Below are 21,999 nucleotides of genomic sequence, written 5' to 3' on the forward strand. Positions count from 1 at the left end.
TGGGTCCCCTTTCCCAGCCTTGCCCTGTTTGGGCCGGAGTTGGCGGGCGGGGTGGGGGGGGGAGTACAGCGCAGGCGGGGATATCCCAGAGATTTTCTGGCTCCGTGCAGGTTATAGGCTCTTCTTTTTTTGTTCTTTTTTGTTTCCTGTGTTTCTTTGTTGTTTCTGGTTGTTGAGTTTGCTGGATTCTTGATGGGGTGTTGGGTGCTGGAGTTCCCAGCTCACTTTTCAGTTGGAGCAAGTTGGGGTGCCTCCCTATTGTGATGGTGCCATCTTCCCTCTCCCCTCCTCAACACTTTTTAAATGCCAATTTCCTCACATTGATTTCATTGGACCATGAGTTAGTTGATTTTTAAGGAATTACCCCATATGGATTCTCTGCAAATATCACCTTCTGGTTAATACATTTGTGTACACTTACATACAACTGCTGTGTTTACCTATATATTTATAAGTTAGAGCTAGTTTCCATATGTGAGAGAAAACATGTGTCCTTCGGCCCTAACTTTCTTCATTTAACATAATATTTTCCAGGTCCATTTATTTCTTTGCAAATGATGTAGTGTCATTTCTTATAACGAATGAGTAGCATTCTGTCGTGTATATACGCCACATATTCTTGATCCATTTGACCACTGAGAAGCATCTGAAATTTTTCATACCTAGGTATGGTTAATAGTGCAGCAATGAGTATAGTTATGGAGGTAGATTTACTGTATTCTAATTTTTAATCTTTTGGATAAAGGCCTCCAAAGCATGATATTGCTGGACCATTGAATGGTTTTGTTTCATTTTTTGAGGAATCTTAAAACTTCTTTCCAAAGTGGTTGCACAAGTTTACATTCTCACTAACAATATATTAGGGGGCCTTTCCCCCAATATCTGCACTTGTATCCATTGTTTGCATTGTGGATGATGGCCATTCTAATTGTGGTGAGATGAAATCCAAGTGTTTTGATATGCATTTCTTCAGCCAAAGATGTTCATCATTTCTTTATGTGTCTATAAGCCATTTTTACTTCTTCTGAGAAGACTGTTGTTAGCTTATTTATTTATTTATTTGTCAGTTAATGGGCTTGAACTATGGGCCTGATTGCTGTCCCTCAGCTCTTCAGCTCAAGGCTAATGCTCTACCACTTGAGCCACAGCACCACTTCCTAGCTCATTTTTAAAAATTTATTAATTGGGTTCTTGATTCTTTGAGGGTTTCATTTTTTAAAGTCTTTGCATATTCTGGATATTAGATCATTGTCTGATGTATATCTGGCAAAGATGTTCTCCCATTTTGTAGCCTGTCTTTTTAGCTTGTAACTATGTCCTTTTATGTGTAGAAACTTCTTAGCTTGATGCAATCTTATTATTCAATTCTCTTTTTGATGTATTTAGCCCCTAGAAATTAACTCAGAGACTTCCTCCATATGCCAAAAAGTTCTCATGTTTCTCCTTTTCCTTCCTGTAGTTGTTTGCTAGTTTCAGATCTTATATTGAGGTCTTTGACCAATTTTGAATTCATATTAGTACAGGGTGATAGACAGGGATTCAGTTTCAATTTTCTGCATGTGAAGATCCTGTTTTTCCAGCACCATTTGTTGAAGAGGCTGTCTTTTTCTCATCCTATGTTTTCAGCTGTGGGTATGTAGGTTCATTTCTGGGTCTTCTATTCTATTTCATTGGTCCTTGTTCCTGTTTTTGTGTCAGTGCTAAGTTTTTTTTTGTTACTATATCTCTGTAGTAAACTTTGAATAGTTATATATTCAGTAGTACATAGTTTACCCAGGATGCTTTTGCTATTCAGGGCCTTTTGTTGTTCCATGTGAAATTTTGGATTGCCTTTTCTATGTATTGTGCTATGTAACTATTAATTTAATTAAAAATTGTTTACAAAATATCTGTCTCTTGGTCTTCTGATGAATAAAACTAATTTTGGTGCTATCGATAGTAGCATAAATTCTACAAGCTCTGATTTTTCTTCCTCTTCTCAGTGTTTAGAATGATAGTACATAGTATTTAAGTTAATTTTGTTTTTCAATAACAATGAATAATTGCATACTTTTAATTTGTGTGGTTGTACCACTACCTTGAAGGAGAAAGTGACAGGAATTGAGGAGGAACACTGAACTATGTGACTCAGAGTCAGGGAGTATCTACTTGAGTACTATGGGAGGAAGCCCCGTGATTTCGCAAATGTCTTATTCACTGATTAGAATAACCTTTGGATTACCATTCAGTGAAATTTTATGTAAAGACCTGCTTTCATGCTTATTTGCAACTGAGACTACTCTTTGGAAAACCATTGATGATATGATGTCCAAGACTGTAATCTTAGAAATATCCAAGAGCACAACACTTCTGAACTATAGAATTGAGTGTAAGTATGACTCTGAGACCTGGTTAAGTTATCAGATGGATTAATAACCAGACACTTCATGAGTCTAAGAAAAGAATACAATGATTATAGAACAAATTAACTAGGAATTATGGCAAACCAGACTTATTTCCTTTTTAGGCAATGTTTATTTGACTTGAAAATCCAGGGAATGCTTCACCATAGAAATACTATAATTTGTTTTTGGAAAGACATTTGATAGTTTCTCAAGTGTACATTTAAGGACAACATGAAAGCAAGTTATGGAAAAGTGAGATTTCCTAGCAGTTTTGTGGAGGAATATCAATCAGAAGAGCAGTGAAATATAAAAGATCTAAACTCTTGCTTTTTTATTACCCAGATAGTTGTGTGCTATTTCTACAGATAAGATCCTCCTTCAGGGCTGGGAGCATGGCCTAGTGGCAAGAGGGCTCGCCTTGTATACATGAAGCCCTGGGTTTGATTCCCCAGCACCACATATATAGAAAATGGCCAGAAGTGGCACTGTGGCTCAAGGGGCAGAGTGCTAGCCTTGAGCAATAAAAAAAAAAAAAAAGAAGAAGAAGAAGATCCTCCTTCACAGCTTCTCCATTTTTCTCCCATCCTTCTTCTGATGCTTCACCTCTGTTACCTCCCATGAAATCCTGTTTGGAATCACTTCTCTCTCCTTTTTGGTTAGTTTATATTCTCGAGTATGGAATAAGAGAATAAGAAAGAGATATACTAGAAATTGTGAATTTCCAAGGCATTATTAGGTCCAGAAATTTGGAAAAGAAGACTTACAACACTTCTTACAATTGCTGTTAAATTAGAGAAAAAGTAAAATGTTTCAGATGGTTATTCATGATGGTTAAATTAACCATTCAATTATTTGAGCTAGAGTAAATACATAAAACTTTATCAGCATGTCAATTGTCATAAATGTTTGTCTACAGAATTTGGCTCCCTTGACCACCATAAGCAGAGTTAATTAAAGATTTGAATGTTCAATCTGATTTACCAGAATATAGGGGCTTTCTAGTTTGGGAGTTTTATTTACTTATATAGCTCAATGTTCATTTTTAATACTGCATTATTTTGTATAAAACATTTAATATTCTTTTGATGAATATATTTTGTATTACCATTTAAAAAATTTTAAGAATTGGTATAACTAAAATACATCAATTAATTTCTTGCCTTATCATATCATTTCTCAGGGAGAATTTCACATTCTGGACTGAAGTATATAGCCACCCTATTGATATCAATTTTTCCCCATCATTCTCTCCTTTGGGACCTCAGAGCATTCACATACACTAGGGCAGCAAGGGACCCCAGAGAGTATTCATACAGGAATCTGATAGACCTAGTCTCATACCTTACTCATATCAATATGATGGAAATTTTATTTGTCAAACTGGACCACAGGGTATCCAGGCATTTATCTGTTCAGATATATTATTCTCTGTAAGTATGTGGGAGTATTTCCAATAATATTGACATTTGAATTCACAGAGTAAGTAAAGCAGGTTGCTGAAGACATGAATACAGCAAGAAAAATGATGGATAAGAAAGAATTATCTTCTATCTGACTTGGAACTTGGACATCATCCTTCACTTGCATTCAGATGAAGACTTGTGAAAGGATTGCAGCTTCAGAGTGAAATCAAAATACTGGCTCTCCTAGATCTAGACATCTGAGACTGTATATTGGAATTATCCAATTCCTATAATCAACTGATTTGCTTATTCACACATTAATATATTCTAATAGTTGATCTTTGGAAATTGTTTCTCATTTTGTTCATTTGTCAATACCTAATACATAGCTCGCATACCTATACCACCTGCCATTAGTGCAGGATAGAAGTACTAATTTTCTCAGCTTCTAGGGTATTAACCACGGCTTAATCCTTTGCTGTAGACTGCCCTCTGTCCTCACCTAATGCCTCACTTCTTCCCAGGATAGCCAATAACCACTGAGAATGGCAAAAGTCCTATCAATACCCCAGATACCTGGCACAAATCTATTAAACTCTTCAGGGTTATCAGCTCTAGAACTGGGGAATGACTGTGCCTTTGTTGTGGATGAAACATCAAGAACTTTTCCTTCACTCATTTGCTCACCCTCCTCAAAACTTGTCAATCTCACAGGATTGTCTTCATCAGCTTCTTCCATCCATTTATCTAGGCATCCACTCACCAATGCACCTAATTTGTGACCATGTCTATTCCATAACAATAGTAGTGAGGTTTAAGAGAGATAAAATAAATTCATTAATATCATTCTGATAAGGATGACTACTAAAATCATCACTAGTCATCAGAATAGACTGAACCTGCTGGGTATTGGTGGCTCATGTCTTGTAATCCTAGCTATTCAGGATACTGAAACATGAGGACCATGTTTCAAAGCGAGCGCAGGCAGGTAAGTCTGTATAACTATCACCTCCAATTAATGAGCCCCCTCTCACAAGCCAGAAATAGGGCTGTGGCTCAAATGGTAGAGCACCATCCTTTACGGGAAAAAAAAAGTTCAGAGAGGGTGCTGAGTTTAGGCCTCAGGACCAGCACAAAAATAGAAGGAAAAAAGAGAGAGAGATTATCCTGAACCATATTTTCAGACCAAATGCTCTAACAGTTACAGAGACAAAATTCTAAAATCAAAATAGCAAATTAATTTGAAATCTACTCCATCCACTTATTGATCACATAGCAATTTTCTTCAGTTTAATCATTGAGAAATTACTGAAGTTGACTACACAATGTAAATTTATTTCATGCTCAAATGAGATAAAGGGCTTAGAAATGTCCCTGGATCACACAGAAAACTGTTATTATAATTAGTATCTTATAATCAATATTGCCTACTCCATTGCAAGGATGAAATAAGGTTTCTTTATAGCTCTCACTATGCATATCCATAGTTTGAGTACACCAACTGCAGAATCTTACAGTACTCCTGATTCAAAACAAAGTCTTATAAGAACAGAAATAACTAAATAAGAAAATTAAGAATTTGAGAACATAGTTGGTTATAGAGTTCATCTTTGTTTCAAACTTCTTCAAAATCTTTCACTTACCGACTATGAAAATTTAATTAGAATTTTTAAGCCCCATAGTTACCTTCATTTGTAATAATTAGTAATTGTCTAAGATAGTCCTAGCAGAGGATCACCATATAAAATTATGCTAATCGAAATGGAAATAAGAATTGTTTCTTTCGTGGTGGTTGTTTTTAATGTACTGTATATATTTACTTCATTTTTCTTTTATTTCCCCTCCTTTGGTTAAATTCTGTGGTCACTATATTTTATTTTGATACACTGTGCTTATATGTATCTTTGTTTTTATTATTTTTCTTCTTTATTGTGAAAGTGAAGTACAGAGGGGTTACAGTTCCATATGTAAGGCAAGTACATTTCTTATCCAACTTGTTACCTCCTCCCTCATTTTCCTCCTTCTCCCTGCTCCCCACTTCCCTCCCCCACCATGAGTTTTACAGTTGGTTTATACCAACTGTTGGTTTTGTAAGTATCACTATTGCAATAGTTTGTTTTTTTATCCTTTGTCTCTCAATTTTGGTATTCCCTTTCCCTTCCCTAGTTCCAATACACATATATACAGTATCCAGGTTACTAAGATCAGTTACAGTAATAGAGGTAAAACCAAAGGAAAGGAATATGAGAGGAAAAAAAGGTATGATTTCAAACGGCATGTAGAGAATAACTACAACAATGCTATACCACTTATTTTCATAGGTTGGAGTTCATTTCGCTTAGGATCATCTTACGTGCTCATATGCACGTAGATATTGAGCTATTGAGATCTTCTGCTATGATTATCCTAGAGATGTACTAATTATTCCCTATGAGGTAAACCATAGAGTCCAGGTTTCTTTGGGTCTTTTATTTGTGGGCTAACAAGATGGGTGAGACAAAGGACAAAAGATGAAGGCAACAGAAATTCTCATAAGACACTATGTTGGAAATTAACTTTAAAAATTGGTGATGGAAGAGTTGGAGAGGAGGGAATGTCGGAGAAAAAAAAAGAGAGGGAGTAATACTGCTTGACAAGAAATGTACTCATTGCCTTACCTATGTAACTGTAATCCTTCTGTACTACACTGTTACAAGAAGATTAAATTAAAAAAAAACAATTTAATCTTGTCTATTTTTAGTAACTTAAATTCTAATTAAATTAATGGTAATGGTAGGTCAGGTAAGGTCACTCTGATTATATGTCTGAGGATAGAGCATTATGTCAGTGAGGAAATAAAGAAATAAAATTTACAACTGTAAAAGAATTGGACACAACCATGAGTAGGTGCATCTACATACTCAAACAGACACAAATTTTGTTTCTTTTTTTTATACAATATATACATATATTTAATAAGAAATATTAAAATCAAGACCAAGAAGCCCATTACATCATTGCTTAGAAGTTTTACTCAATAAGACTACAAATAAACTGACAGGATCTGCTACATACAAATTAAATACAACTAAAAAAGTATCATGTTACTAGTCTTATTGTTTGTGGATATATTAGATATCAGTGAGCAGTCTAGATTACTATTTTATTATCATTTATGAAGTTCCTTGTCTATTTTCCTGCTTTTTATTCCAGATAAAACTTATTTTGTTAATGCCAGAAATTATGAACAAAATAGCAATTATAGTAATATATTATTTGTGAAAAAATTTGCTCTACTGTTTCATTTATTTTTAAATGGATTTTTCATCCTAGAAAATCATTCAGACTATAGAAAACTATCAAAGTATGGAAAGCATTTGCTTACCTTTAACCCTATGTTTAAACATGTTGCAATACTAAAATAGTAATTTTGCCCCAAATCAAGACTTTTTTTTTCATATTTCCTCAACTTTTTTCTTTCCTTTTTGTCTTTTTCTCATTTCTTGTCTTTCACTCTCCCTCCCGCTCCCTTCCATTTTCCCCTTCCTTCCTTCCTTCCTTCCTTCCTTCCTTCCTTCCTTCCTTCCTTCCTTCCTTCCTTCCTTCCTTCCTTCCTCCCCCTTCCTTCTTTCTTTCCTTCTTCTTCCCTTCCTCTCTATGTCTTTCTTTGTTTTCCCTTAAAATTTTCTTTTCCAAGATCAAGTTGAGGATATAACATTGCATTGGTCAGTCAGCTTGTCCTCTTATTCTCCTGTGGGTGGTGAGAACCTGTGACTTGGGAAGTTCTGAAGAGTACTGGCTAGGTATTTTCTGGAATGTCGTTCCATCTGAATTTATGTGATGATTAAACAGATGGTAAGTCTTTCAGGAAGACAACACAGGAAGGGATTCCATCTTCCCTTCATGTGCCATCAAAGGTGATGGGAAATTGTCACTTTGTTCAGGTGATTTCCATAACAAAATACCTCAAATATAGAGGTTTCACACAACATACCTTTATTACTTCATTATTCTGTAAGGTGGAAGTAATGCATCTGTATCACTGTGCTACTGTTGGGGCTTTAGCTACGCTTCATTCCATTCTGCTGGCTCTTACAAAACAATTTGTTTCCCAGGGCTTCTAATTTCTTTCTTTTTTTTTTTTCTCAAATTTTTATTATCAAACTGACGTACAGAGAGGTTACAGTATCATACGTTGGGCATTGGATACATTTCTTGTACTGTTTGTTGCCTTGTCCCTCATAGGGCTTCTAATTTCTAAAGGCTATGAACATTCCTTCCCTCATCTTTCTCCATCTTCAAAGCCAACTTCACAGCATTCTCAAACCTTCTCTGATTGATCTCTTCGTCCTCCTTTCTTTCTTTTTAAGGGATTTTGTGATGTCATTAGGTGAATATACTTAATCTCGGATAATGTACTTATAGTGGATAACATAAGTAACCTTCATTCTCCTTTGCCAAAAAATATATATTTATATTATATAAAATTTATTTTATATTATACATTATGTATTGTATATATATTTATCTTGGTTCTAGTGATTAGATTGTCTACACAAGAGGGCAGGAGATTTTATTCTGGAAACAATAGATCATGTTTGCTAAGTTTCTTGGTGTTAGGTAACTATTTTTTTTATCTTTTAAGGTACTTAATCTTCATTTTACTTATCTGTGAAGAAGCAATAATACATAAAGTTAGCCTGGATAGAAATATTAGATGACTGAATGTACAGAAATCTTCTGGGGTACTGTTCCCAAATTGTATCTGAAAACGAATCTGTTTGATACCATTCTCTACAACTTCAGCATTCAAGGAAGGATTTGTGAGATAACATTTCTTCATTTTGTATCACTTTATCAGAGAATGAAATGAGATAGATCCTCAGTGGTACTTAAGGGAGGGGCATACTACACAAAAATGTATCTAAAGCACAGAGGTTCTTGGTTAGCAGTTCTGATAGATTCAAAAGACTAAATAGATAACTTTGAAAACTGGCTCCCACTCATTATATGGGCATTTCTGGCTAGACATGTCTTGTCTTTTCAAGGTGGTAATTAAAATGACTTGCTTATGGACAGTTGTATGTCACTTAATGGTACATGCGAAATAGGTAAGACAACTTTTACTAAACATTAACAAAGATACAAGTTGGCTAAATTGACATTTGGAGTTTATCCTTCATGTCTCAGAAAGGAATGTCCTAATCTAGGAATAAAGGATTTTAATATTTGATCTATGATTTTAATATAGATTGGAAGGTTATGCCACTCAAAATTTTCCATATGAGAGTTTACTATTTATTTTAGAGCAGAGAAACAAAAGGTAAAGAGCACTGATTAGTCCTCAAAAACTACCACTGTTGACTTCTAGATTTGCAGAATTATTAGGACTGAGTTACAATGCTCAAATTGTGTGTTAGGGTATGGGCAATCCAATATGATGGCTTAGTATTGTGGCTAAATTATTATTTTCTTCTCTATTTCATTACAAAGATGAGAATGCTCAGTAATAAAAGTTGTACATGGAATATCAAACCTAAGAGACTGAATAGCTTTTAAAAAGGAAAATGGCTGAAAGGGAATGGATTTTTATGAATGGTCAGTAGTGAATGAGATTTAGAGCTTTGTTCAAAAGCTGATTCTTGGGTTTTATAACTTTGCCAGTCTTGCTTTTTTGGAAGGGAAGAGGCCTATAATGAGATGTGCACATGGAAAGTAGTGACTATTTACTTAATAAACATTTGTTGACTGACTGACATCTGTACCACACTTTGACAATAAAGAAAAAAGTTTAATTAAAAAAAGAAAGAAATGTAAAAAAAAAGTTAAATCACAGATGCTAAGGAATTTCCTGGCTTACAGATTGACAGGCAATAGGGATTGCAGAAGCCACCTACATTGCCCAGATTAAAACTCTCAGATGTTACAGGAGACAGAGGTCATGTCAGATGGAAAGGAGTGAGCCTTGTTCTTTCACTTCAAGTGACATACATTTGAACTAATCACTTTACTTTTCTGGGTTTTAGTATTTCTCAATGTAGTTTTTATTTTTTACTCTAGTGAATACTACAATACCCAATGATGTACTTATTTCTTAATTAATACTTTTTAATGTAGCTGAACAAGATAAATGTGTTTTTGAGACAGGCCCTTTTACTGAAATGAACACTTTCCTAAGATTTCTGTATTGAACTCGTACAATCAGCGTAGAGTTGAATGTTGACCTCTGAACTTTGTACTGAACACCAGGCTTCAAACACTAGTGTATTCTTGTTTTGTTTTTTAGAATTTTTTTTTCAGTACTGGGGTTTGAACTCAGGACCTCAAACTTGGTAGGTGCATACTGTACTTCTTGAACCCCTTCCACAATTCTGGATTTTTTTTACTCATTTTTTCTTTCCTTTTTTTGAGAAAGGATCTCACATCTACCTAGGCATTAATTAGTCAATACCTGGAGAGATAGCCATCTATTTTAAGCTTTCTGTCCATGCTGGAATGACAGGTATGTGCCACCACATTCAGCTTTCCTCTGTTAAGATGAAGTCTTGTAGATTTGCTGCCCAGGCTGGCTGTGAACAGCAGTCCTCAACTTCCCAAGTATCTCAGGATGAGTGGTATGAGACATTCACACCTGATGTAGAACAGTTTTGAAAAACTGAAAGAAAAATCTCCTACACATACTTCTAGGCACAAAATTTAATCACTTATTCCCTAACTTATCAGGACAAGCCTCAGCATGGGCTTGTGACTCTACTCTGTTGTTATTCATGCACGACCACAAGAGAAAACCACTTACTAAGTCAAGTTCAAAAGCCTAGTGGATTAATTCAGGGTATCAGTTCTGTTCCTGCTTCTCCAACTCCCTCAAACTACTGGCTTGCAAAATACACTTGTCATTTCTCCTGAATCTATGGGTCAGCTGAGCAAGTAGTCTGGTTTGGAGTACCAAACCTGTACTTGGATTTCTTAATTCTGAGAGGAGATAAAGACATACCAAAGCATATTGTTGCTACTTTGTTACATGTAAAGAATTGAGCACAACAAAACTACCACTTTGTATGACATATCCACTGATGAATTTTAGCTTCAGGAAGTCAAGAAATACTATTTTGAAGAGTATTTTTTCTTGCTTACTAAAAAGAAAGAACTTCAATAGCAGAAGTTGAAAAGCACAGTGACGGCCAACAATGCATGGTAGTTTGATAGCCTTAATTAGTGATCTGGTAATTGGGTATCATGTCAGTTGTCATGTAGCTGGCAGCACTCACTGGGAACATAGCTTAATCCCTATTCTTTCACTTCCTCAAATACTGTCATTCATTTGGGTGACAATTCATGCATAATATAATAGCCCTGGGATGCAATTAATTTTAGCAGTTGAACAACTTACTAAAGAAAAGAACTAATAAAAGGTATCCCGTGTGCCTTGAAGGTCAGCCTAAGTCACAATTTACACCTTTGGGGTGAGACATGAAAATTAGCAATTAGCATAAATAATATTGATTAACATATGGATAGTTTATCCTGTGTAATGATCAAGCTAATCATGTATTACTAGTTACAAGTATTCTTTGGCTTCTGCAATGCAACAGAATTCTTTAACAAGTGAGAATTTAGATGCATTTTGGATTAGTATTGATTCTTTCATGAAGTAAACACTAGAGAAAAGTTAAGTGTCGGCCCCAGCAAGTTTGAAAAATAACTTGATGTAGTTTGATTAATTTGGTCTGTTAATCTCACATTATTTATATATTTGTATAACTCTGTCCCTTTGGTACTTTTATACTTTCCACAACCATTTCCACCCCCTCATTAAATTGACATCTTATTGCCAGTTCCCATAATCTCATATGTGGGCTTATTTTAGTTTGTCACTCAAAGCAGTATAAAGGATCTTCTGAAGTTACACCATACTTGCAAGTTTAATTATGGGTAATGTTAACAAAACACCTGAGAAAATTAACTCACACAGAGATTTATTTAGGTTCGTCTTTCTGGAGGGTCTAGTCTGAAATCTGGGGTCTACTTCTTTGGGCCTCTGTGGACCTTGTTGGAGCAAATTTCTTGCTTCCTGAGTTGGAAAGCAAAGCTAAGCCACAGGAAGAGTCCTCTTCAATAGAACACTCCCAGTGGTCCAAGAACCACCACCAAGGTTCCACTTCCTAAATAGCTCAGCACCTCCCAATAGCAGTACTCAAGAGGCCAAGGTTTTAGCAAATGGACCTTTGATGGACACTCACACAATCGATGAGATATGGAACTAAAATTTAACTTTGGGTAATAATGACACAAATAATTAAGTTGTTGATGTACACTTGTAGGTTAATACATTGCTCATGTCTTACATTTTATAGAGTAGGGAAATTACTGTGTTGGGTAGAATGTACACTTTTGAGTGAACATAATGACTTGAACTCAGGGCTTTACACTGTTAATTTGTTTGTATTTCACTCAAGGCTAGTACTCTATCACATGAGCCACATCTCCATTTCTGTCATTTTGCTGGTTAACTAAAAAAGTTTCTTGGGTATGTCTGCTTAGGATGATGTTGAATCTCAGTTCTAGAATACCAGACTTCTGCATAATGGGGACAGATTACAGGTATGAGACATGAATTTCTGCCTAGAGAACATGTAATTTTTTTAAAGCCCTGGTACTGGGTTATGAGCAACATCTACAGAATGACATCTGGGTTATAAATAACACTTACTGTATCCAAATTATTGTTTAAACACTTGACATATATGTCTCATTTTATTCTCTCTACTGTCCTATGAGAAAATTATTATATTTTATTTTTCCCTTTTAAAGATGAATTGGAGACAGAGAGAGATTAATTAATTTTCCAGCGATCACAAAATTATTAAATAATGGAGGTGGAATGTATACCTTTACCAGATGAACCACAAGCTTCGTGTTTTTCCACTGAATGTGAGAGAACTAGTGTGAAGTTACCATTGGATGCCTTGTTCTCAACAGATATTCATCATGCATAGTGGATAACTTTGCTTTGGCATTAGACAAAGAGAGATTTCTTTTGTTTAGACAGAACTTTTTTGTTTTTCAGAGTTAGTGGAAAAGTGATGGGCATTTTCTGATGCCTACCAACATAAATAAGTATAGGTCACTTGACACAAAAAGCAAATGACAAATGCAATTTAAAGGCTAAGGTCAGTCACCGTTGTGTGTACTGTGCAACAGGGACATTACATGCACCATTTAACTTCTCTTAAGTAAACAGAATCTGCAGCTTCTCTTTCTGTCTTCAAGGTTATTTGCAAGAATATTGACTTTGAAAGAAAATGATATCTAAACCTGAAGTGGAGAGATTTGGGAAGATTCATTTTAAAGAAGACATGGTGAAGTGGTGATTGAAAAATAATTATGCATTTCTTGAAAAGTGGGCATCCATTTTTCCAGTGGTTATTTGTTCTAATTGAAAGTCATATGATGTTCCCCAGACCATGAGTCTGAATTGCATTTATTGTTTTCAGCTCATCTGACCAGTGATGATGCCAAGTAAAACATCTGGCAAGCTTGAAGAGAATGGATTGGAAGAGATTAACGTTGCACAACTTCTGTTGACAAAGCACAACTGCCTGGGTTGTACCCTGCATAAGGAAGTGGACAACTTCCTTCAGGTTGGACTTTGTTAGTTTTGTTACTGTTCTAGACAGGAACACAATAGTTAAGAGGTCATAGGAATAAAAGAAGAAAGGCCTATGGGTTGTTGGTAGTGAATATCTACAGAGAAGTTGGAACACTGTTGGGTGCTGATCTTAGTAAGGACTCTGACTTCTCTGCAGCCTAACAGCTACACAACTAATGGGCTCCAGTTGTACAGGCCAAGGCCTGAGCTCTTCATCTTTCTAATGTCCCAACTCCTCAATTCTCACATAGAGGAATTTTGGAAATTTCTAGGATCTAAGATATTTAGTAGTTTCTAGAAAATAACATTTGGCTATGTGTTTCAAGTGTATAATTCCACTTAATTCTCATACCTGGTCTTCAAATGATAGATGCGAAAACTTAGGATTTAAAAATAACCAGAAACATTTAAAAATGTTCAGTTAAAAAATTTTTAAACGTTTTTACTGTGTATTATCAAAGCTAAAATTTTAATTTAAAGAGTTTATTAGAGCCATCTTGGGTATTATACCAGCAGGAATATTCTAAAGATATATTTACTTATTTATTGTGGTGATTACTAGGGAACTCAAAATTCATATGAAACAAAAGAAGATGAAATGCCAAGAAGAAACACGTTTGAACTATTCTTCTGCACATTTGAACTATTGCCAAATTAATTTGGTCATTATGTTGTCAGGGCAATGTTAGACTGAAAAATAATGTTTCCTTACTTATTTCAAAATTGTTAGATTTTTAGTACTCAAACGTAAATATCAGAAATATTTTTGTTTTTTTACTTAAGAATTGTTTGGCTTATTAAGATATAGTGAGTAATAGAATACATATATGTGTGCATACATGTATACGTGTGTGTGTGTGTGTGTGTGTGTGTGTGTGTGTGTGTGTGTGTGTGTAAACCTAGGAGCTTGAACTCAGGACCTGGGCACTCTCTCTGTATATTTTTGCTCATTTCTCTACCACTTAAACCACAGCTCCACTTATAACTCTTTTGGTTAACTGGAGATAGGAGTGTCACAGACTTTCCTGCTTGGCTGTTTTTGAATCACAATTCTCAGCTCTCAACCTGCTGAGTAGCTAGTATCACAGACATGAGCCACTGGCAGCTGGAGATAGGTTATGTTTTAAACTTTGAATCTATCCATGTTAAATGGACATCATGTACAATAGCAGTTACTAGAGCAAAATCAATTACCAGTGAGTCCCAGAGGTGATTTACAGAAGCAGGCACATGCATCCTCCAAGGCTTCCGAAGTGATACGCATACAAGAAGAAATACTCACCTTCATGCAATAGAGCTTTAGCAACCTAGTTCCAGAAGTATTCAAGCAGTGGATGTTCCTCTGTTAAGGTGAAATATTAACATAGTAGATTATGATGATGGCATAAAATTTCTTTACCATTCTTGGGTAAACAGTGAGAGCACTATAAATGCACTGAAACATTTAGATAACACCTTTCACAGTGGAAACTGTGATAGTTGTTTTACAGGGATGTTAGATTAGACAAACAAATAATTGGGCAACTGGAAAAATATAAGACCAGCTCTAGGTGAAACTGGTTTCAACATCCCATGTAAAAAAAAGAAACTACTCACTAAATGTCTTTATGATGTATTCTTTAGGGATATTATATTTTTATAAATTACAAAATAATCAAGTATATTGCCTAGCAAAAGAATTTTCTCCTACTATATATGAATAAAATTATAATCATCTGCTTAACAGGATCAAAATGTGTGTAATGAATCTTGGTACCATAAGTTAGTATGTGTAATATTGGCTATTTATCTCATTTTATAGCCCAGTCTATAGAATGGAATAAAGATAACACTCAGCTAAACATGTTGTTGGGCGGTTTATAATAGTGTCTGTGAAGCACTAACCTTCTAAGTAAGCATAAGTTGAATCGTGGTAATGATGACTATATAGAGTGGGAATAACAATATTTGTACTTTTTGAACGTTGTGGAGACCAGAGTTACAAACTGGATCAAATTTAAGCATTACATATCAGAACCATAACTCCCATATAACTTCTTAGTCAAAAAAAGAGGAGAAAAATTACACACAATTAAAATAAATTTAGTTATACCTTAACAATACAAAACCTGGACAAATACCTGATTAGTATTGCAAACGTTAAATCTTACCATAAAATGTTAAATACAAAGAAAGCAAAGAAACAGACTGCTCAAGAGCAGAGGCTGGCACTAGGTTTCTTGTTTTGAAATCATGAGAGGACAATACAAATTGGCAAATGTCACGGGGGGAAGGGGGTTTGTGCTAAATCTCGGCTTGTGGTGGGATCCTGCCTTGAACTATTTGTCTCATAGATCTGTGCACTGTACTAGGTCTGGAAAAATTAAGTGGTGAAACATGGCCTCGAAGAGCAGGGAAACCCCCAAACAACTAATTAGATTACAAGCAAATGGGCAGCTATTGAAACATGGACATCTTGAACATTTTCCCAATGGCCTGGAGGATGTATTAAAAACAAGAGGAAATATATTTCACAAAAACTTTCACCTAAATCTAGGAAATATTTCACAAACAACTGCACCTAGAGCTAGTTTAAAGGTTGTGACTGATGGATGCTATACAATTTGAACAAACCGTCTCTCCAGCTTCCTTAGTTGCTTGGATTACAGGTGTATATGTTTTGTTTGTTAATGAAAAGAGTCTACATCAAGAGATTTACTTAATACAGAAGGCACATCTATGTTCATTGTAAAGTTAAGGCTACATGTTATCAATGTGGTATTCTGCTTTTCTATTGATTAAGATATTGTAGAAAATCAGGTGCAAATGATACACGGTTGTTTCTCAAACAATCTTTTCACATATTTTACAAAGCTTACCACCAAAGCAACAATTTCCTCTCCACCAAGTGATTTCTTGTTAGTGACAGTGACCTGCTGTGTAATAAATCACTTGAACTCTGACAGCCTTCTTGTGCTTTCTCCTAATACCTCTCTCCAGTGGAGCTTCCCACTTCCCAGTATCTCCGCTCTAGAAGTTTGAGAGTGAGCATGGGCTAAGAAGATTGAGTTTGAGTACCAAGCCATCTACATACTATTTTAATAACATTATACATACTATATGACTTCCTGCAACCCAGTTTCATTCACCTTAAATGAAATTTCTAGATTTTGTTTCATAGTTAACATGAAAATCTTATGAGTGAATGCATGTAAACTGCCGGAAAAAGGTGCCTGATGTAAGCAAATACTTGATGAATATTTGAGTGTGTGTTGATTTTTTTCCTTTTTTTTTTGTCAAATACATTTTCCTGAGGCTTCCCCAACAGAAATGTTTTGATTCTGATTCAGAGGTTTGTAGTGAGATCTAAAATTCAGTAAAGGAAGGGGAGAGAATTGAATTAGCTTCTGCTGTAGAGCTGTAGGTATGCCCTACTTACTTGGAGAATACATGATTTGCCAAGTAGTTCTTGGCTTGTAGCACACATTGGACAATACCAATAATTATTGGTTACTGATATTTAGAAATATTCTAGAAATTTTAGTAAAACATTGCTTCTTTCTGCAAGGTACTTTGTGTAATTTTTATTAATATTCCCCATATGTCTCCAGTTTATATTTATTAAAGAAACTTATGTGGTCATTTCTGTACTATTCACCATAATGATCAAATATTCACAATGTGAACTCAATTTTGGTTTCTTTTTTTTTTTTGGCCAGTCTTAGGGTTTGGACTCAGGGCCTGAGCACTGTCCCTGGCTTCCTTTTGCTCAAGGCTAGCACTCTGCCACTTGAGCCACAGCGCCACTTCTGGCCATTTTCTATATATGTGGTGCTGGGGAGTTGAACCCAGGGCCTCATGTATACGAGGCAAGCACTCTTGCCACTAGGCCATATCCCCAGCCCATGAACTCAATTTTGTTGCTTGATAATTTTCTGAACTTTAAAGTTTCCAAAGGGAGAGTCAATTATTTTAGACATGTTTTACTTATCCTTAGTAGCACCTAGGAGTAGGCGAACTATACAAATAGAGTACAACCAAGATTAGCCATCTTCACAAACATGTGGCAAAAATAAACTAAGACATTGCTGAAGTAAATCCTTACCAGTTAATACCATCAAAATTTCAGTTTGAATAAAAATGTATCTTTCTGTGTTTGATGTTTAATTCATATTGATTTCTTTCTTTCTTTTACAAATTATTATTAGAATTTAGAATGGAAATATCTGGCTGTAAAAATAATTTTGATAATTGATCTTTCTTAAACAATATGAAACCTATAAAATAAGCCCATAAGGCATTTCTTTGGTCTTTTAGAAATCTTATATAGACAGAGTGTTGTTGCTCTTTCCTCCATACTAATGTGACGAAATCTTAAATATAAATTATCTGAAGTAACAGCTTGTAGTGTAAATTTAGCTACTAGTAATATCCCAACCTTCATTTCTTAATTTTGATAAATTAATCATGCAAATGTAGGATATTAATATCTGGAGAAATTGAAGCTGGGGTAAGGGATATGTGTAAGCTCTTTGTACTAACTTTGCAGGTTTTCTACAAATAAAACATTATTTCCAAATTTAAAAATATTTAAAAGTGAATCAGAAAAACAAGTCAATATTTATGTGTTATTTATAAAAATGAGTAGTTAGAAGCCAACTAGATCTTAAAATATAAAGCTAAATACAAAAAAGTGATCATTAAATTTCTAGGAGCACATTCACTTAACACAATATTATGTAATCACTAAAAGCTATAATTTTGAAATATAAGGACAAATAAAATGCTTTTATTATATGTAGTGATAAAAATAGTTTTATGTTACATAATTAAAATCATATAAAATATAATCATTAACACAACTGCATGGAGTCATTGTATTCAGGCCAATGAAATCCTGGTTTATTCTTTTTCTCCTGGTTATAGTTTTCTAAATTTCTGTAACTTTTAATTTGGAATTTCCCTGAAGATAAAAGTGAGGCTATCAATGATTAGTTTTAGATATTTAATGCTTTAGGAAAGTAAGTCAAGCCATACTAAAGGACATAAGATATTTGGCTCTCTAGATTTTAATAAATTATTTTCAATCAACAAGTTTTAGCAAGCAAATGACGACTTATCCAGCCAATAGCCTATTATCTCTTCTCAGCTACTGGTTATGTTTCATTTTCTTTAGTTATCAATGTATTCATCTTCCAAGCGTGACCTCATGCAAAAATAACTACTGTTACCAACTCTGAGCTATGTGCTCTGAAAGTGCTGGCTCAGCTCTGTCGTCTGGACAATTTTCAATTTGGAAAGGGAAGGGACTAAAAGAACTTGCACAAATCCACAGCTGTGCCCTGGCCAACCCAAAGAGCAAATGGTTGGCAATCATAAGAAAAGACCTTCTTGAAATGACCTTGAAAAGACTAGCTGTACTCATTCCTTGAGCACATGTATTCTGGCATGGTTGACAATAGCACTTTCAGGGCCATCTGGAGCCTGGATTCTACTTGTGTGGTTTTAGGACACTTGCTGCACCAATCTTGGTACCCAGGGACTCTAGAAGAATCTTTGGTTTTGAGCATAGAACTTGATAGTTTGCTTCTTCTATTCTAGCTTTTATTATTTGATTAATTTTATTTGGAATGATCAGAGTAATTGGAAATCACATATATATCACATATATTTGATAACGTACTATATTTCATATGTTTTATATATAATTGCTTATAGTGAACTGTTGCATATGGATAAATATTACATAATTCTGTTTCCTTGCATATAAGAATGCATTAGAATACTAGAGACATAAATATGACTTCAAAATAAAAACATGGTGTGGTTTGGAATTACTTCTAATTGGAAAAATCTTTTGCATGACTAGTTGGGAAGGTTTTCAGTAATGAGAAATGGAAAGGCCTTTGTTGTTTATATAAGTGTGAAGAGAATCTTGACAGAAAGCTACCTTGGAACCCTTCCATTCCCCAGGGACAAAGGCAGGTATATATTTAGAATCAAAGATATAATCCATTGGATGAATTCCACTACCAAATGACAGGCAAGATTTGTCCTTGGAAAATCATAGCAATAGGTCACTTCTTCCTTGGTAGTGTTCTATCTTTAGAAAAAAGAAGTATCCTGAATCTTTTGTCATTCCTTGATTAGACCTAAGGCAAAATTGAGCAAGTGGAAAATATTCCAGATACCCCTCTCTCCATTTTCAATGGAGGGAATCTTTGATCAGAGCTCACCACTTAAGAAGGGTGTGTGTGTGTGTGGAGAGATCCTTGGAAGATTTTCAACGTTTGATGAGATAGCTTGTTGGATGATGTTCAAGACCTGGAGGGGTCCATAATGAAGACTCACGCTGCTTCCATTAGTCTAGTTTTCCCTCTTCATGTTTGCAGACAAAGCTGAGAATCTGTCCAATTTCTTGTTTGGCTAAGGTAGTCTTTATTTTAATAGAAAGGCTAGTCGACTTGGCACATTTGCAAATGAGAAGAGAAAAGGAAAGCAAGTAACACTGAGATAATTGTCCTAGCCAATAGGAGAAAGCTTTCCTTGTAGGTGACAGCTACCCCTTTCCCCCATAGTAATTTACCAGTGGAGTGGTATAGTTTGAAAATGATGGGAAACTTATGTCTGTTTTTACAGATGCTAATTGCCAGGTGATTTGATGGTCACATTGTGAAAGAAATTTACTTGGTTTAGAGAGGCTTAAAATGTAATTATGTCTTTATATAGTTCATTCAACTTAGTATGTCATTTTTAATTTCAATGTTCATAGTATAGTTAGTTACAAATTAGGTTGACTGAATAAATTAGTTTGGAGGAGTTCATCAATAATTATTAATATTTTAAACTGAAATACAAAGTGTTCACATATATTAATGCCAAGTTTCATTTTCTTTTGAATTGATAAATGTATTGCACTATGCACCAAAGATATGTAGGTATAAATTTCAATAGTTAAAATACTTTCTTACTTATTGCAATCTGGTAATTTTAACCTAAACTCCATTGATACATATGAAAAGGAACATTAGTCCTCATTGACAACAGTAACAACTCTACAGAACCAAAAAGAATACAAATAAAAGAATAAGTTTTATTTAAAACAATTGTCACTATTAACATAATTTTATAATATTCCATATATGGTTATATAAACTTATATATCTTAGGAAGCCTTAGTTTAAACCTCAAAATAAATGCTTAAATGTTTAAATATGCTTTTTAACTCAACATTTATTATTACTAATACAAATCTGGAGGTAAAACTGTTTTACATTCTAACTTGAAATTAGTTGTCTCTGTAATTCATATAAACTACCTACCTCCCTTTCCAAGTTTCTGTTATCACCTAAAGCTGACACACCTTCCATTTCTGGAGTATGATGGGAAAGTTGAAAATCATCATGCAGAAATTACTTACAATATTCATGAAAGATTACTTTGGAAAGTGTTATGAAGTGAAATATTCAAGGAAGACAAAGAAACTAAAATTCAGAAGCATGCACCTTACTTTGCTTACTTATTATTTCATTATTTTATTATCCATATGTAGTGTTACTTTGTTTCTGGTACATTTCTTATATTCTCCCACAAAAGTCCAATGATGTGCCTATGGTCTTCACCACTGCTAATGAAGGTAATGAAGGTCCTCACGCCAACGGCTGAACATGTGCAGCCAGCTTCAGTTACAGCTGCCAGAAACCTCTGCCCAGGAGGACAGGTTTACTAAAATTGCTCCCAATTTCAAATAGAAACTCACTCCAGAGAGGCAGAAAAGTGCTTCAAAATTATTATTAAGCCTGAAAGGACCTCTAGGGCACTACTTAACAGAATTTATGTACTGGCTTCCACAAAAATGGTTTGGGTAAGCTATTCCATTTTTTTTAATGAAATGAGTCTTAATTGTATTTTTGCTGTTTAAAATTTTATTTTAATGGTTCCCGCCCACTTTTTCCTAGTGAGATGACAATCATTATACTTCACAATTAAAAACATGAGGGAGAGGAAGCAGGAGAAGGAAAGAGGGAAGGGAGGGTGAGAGGGAAGACAAACCCCAAACCCGAAATGCAGTTTTAGAAATTCCTGTGTGAGGTGAGTTGGCTCTCCGGTGGAGAGGCAATGGAATATTCCTCTAGCCAGTGGCACAGGCAGGCATTTCTGGACCAGATTCTGCCCCCTTGTAGTGGAACGTGATGTACATTTTGATTCCTTGGCATGCTTATACTAACACCCATCTGTTCAGATGGCATTGTTCCTAAAAAAAGAAAAGAAAGGTGCTTTGCCAAGTTCCAGAAGTCCTAGGTGTCTGGCATATGTATACATTTTTAAAGGTATTTTCCAGATTATGAAAAGAAATTAGCATTTTCGCTTAGGTGCCTCCACCTAGAACATGAAATTCCATCATTGATATACACAGTTAGACCTAAGTATGCTCTCTTAAGTTAGACACAGAAATTTGCAGGTGAAAAAAATGCCAATTGGATGCATAACATTCAACGCCTACCCTACAAAAGTAAGCACATGGTGGCCAGGGGAGGGTTGGGGGGATGATGAGAGAGTTAGCCTGGATCAAGATGCCTTGTATTCATAAAATGATTCATTGAAT

This window comes from Perognathus longimembris, chromosome 2 (genome assembly GCF_023159225.1).
Source record: "Perognathus longimembris pacificus isolate PPM17 chromosome 2, ASM2315922v1, whole genome shotgun sequence".
NCBI lineage: Eukaryota > Metazoa > Chordata > Mammalia > Rodentia > Heteromyidae > Perognathus > Perognathus longimembris.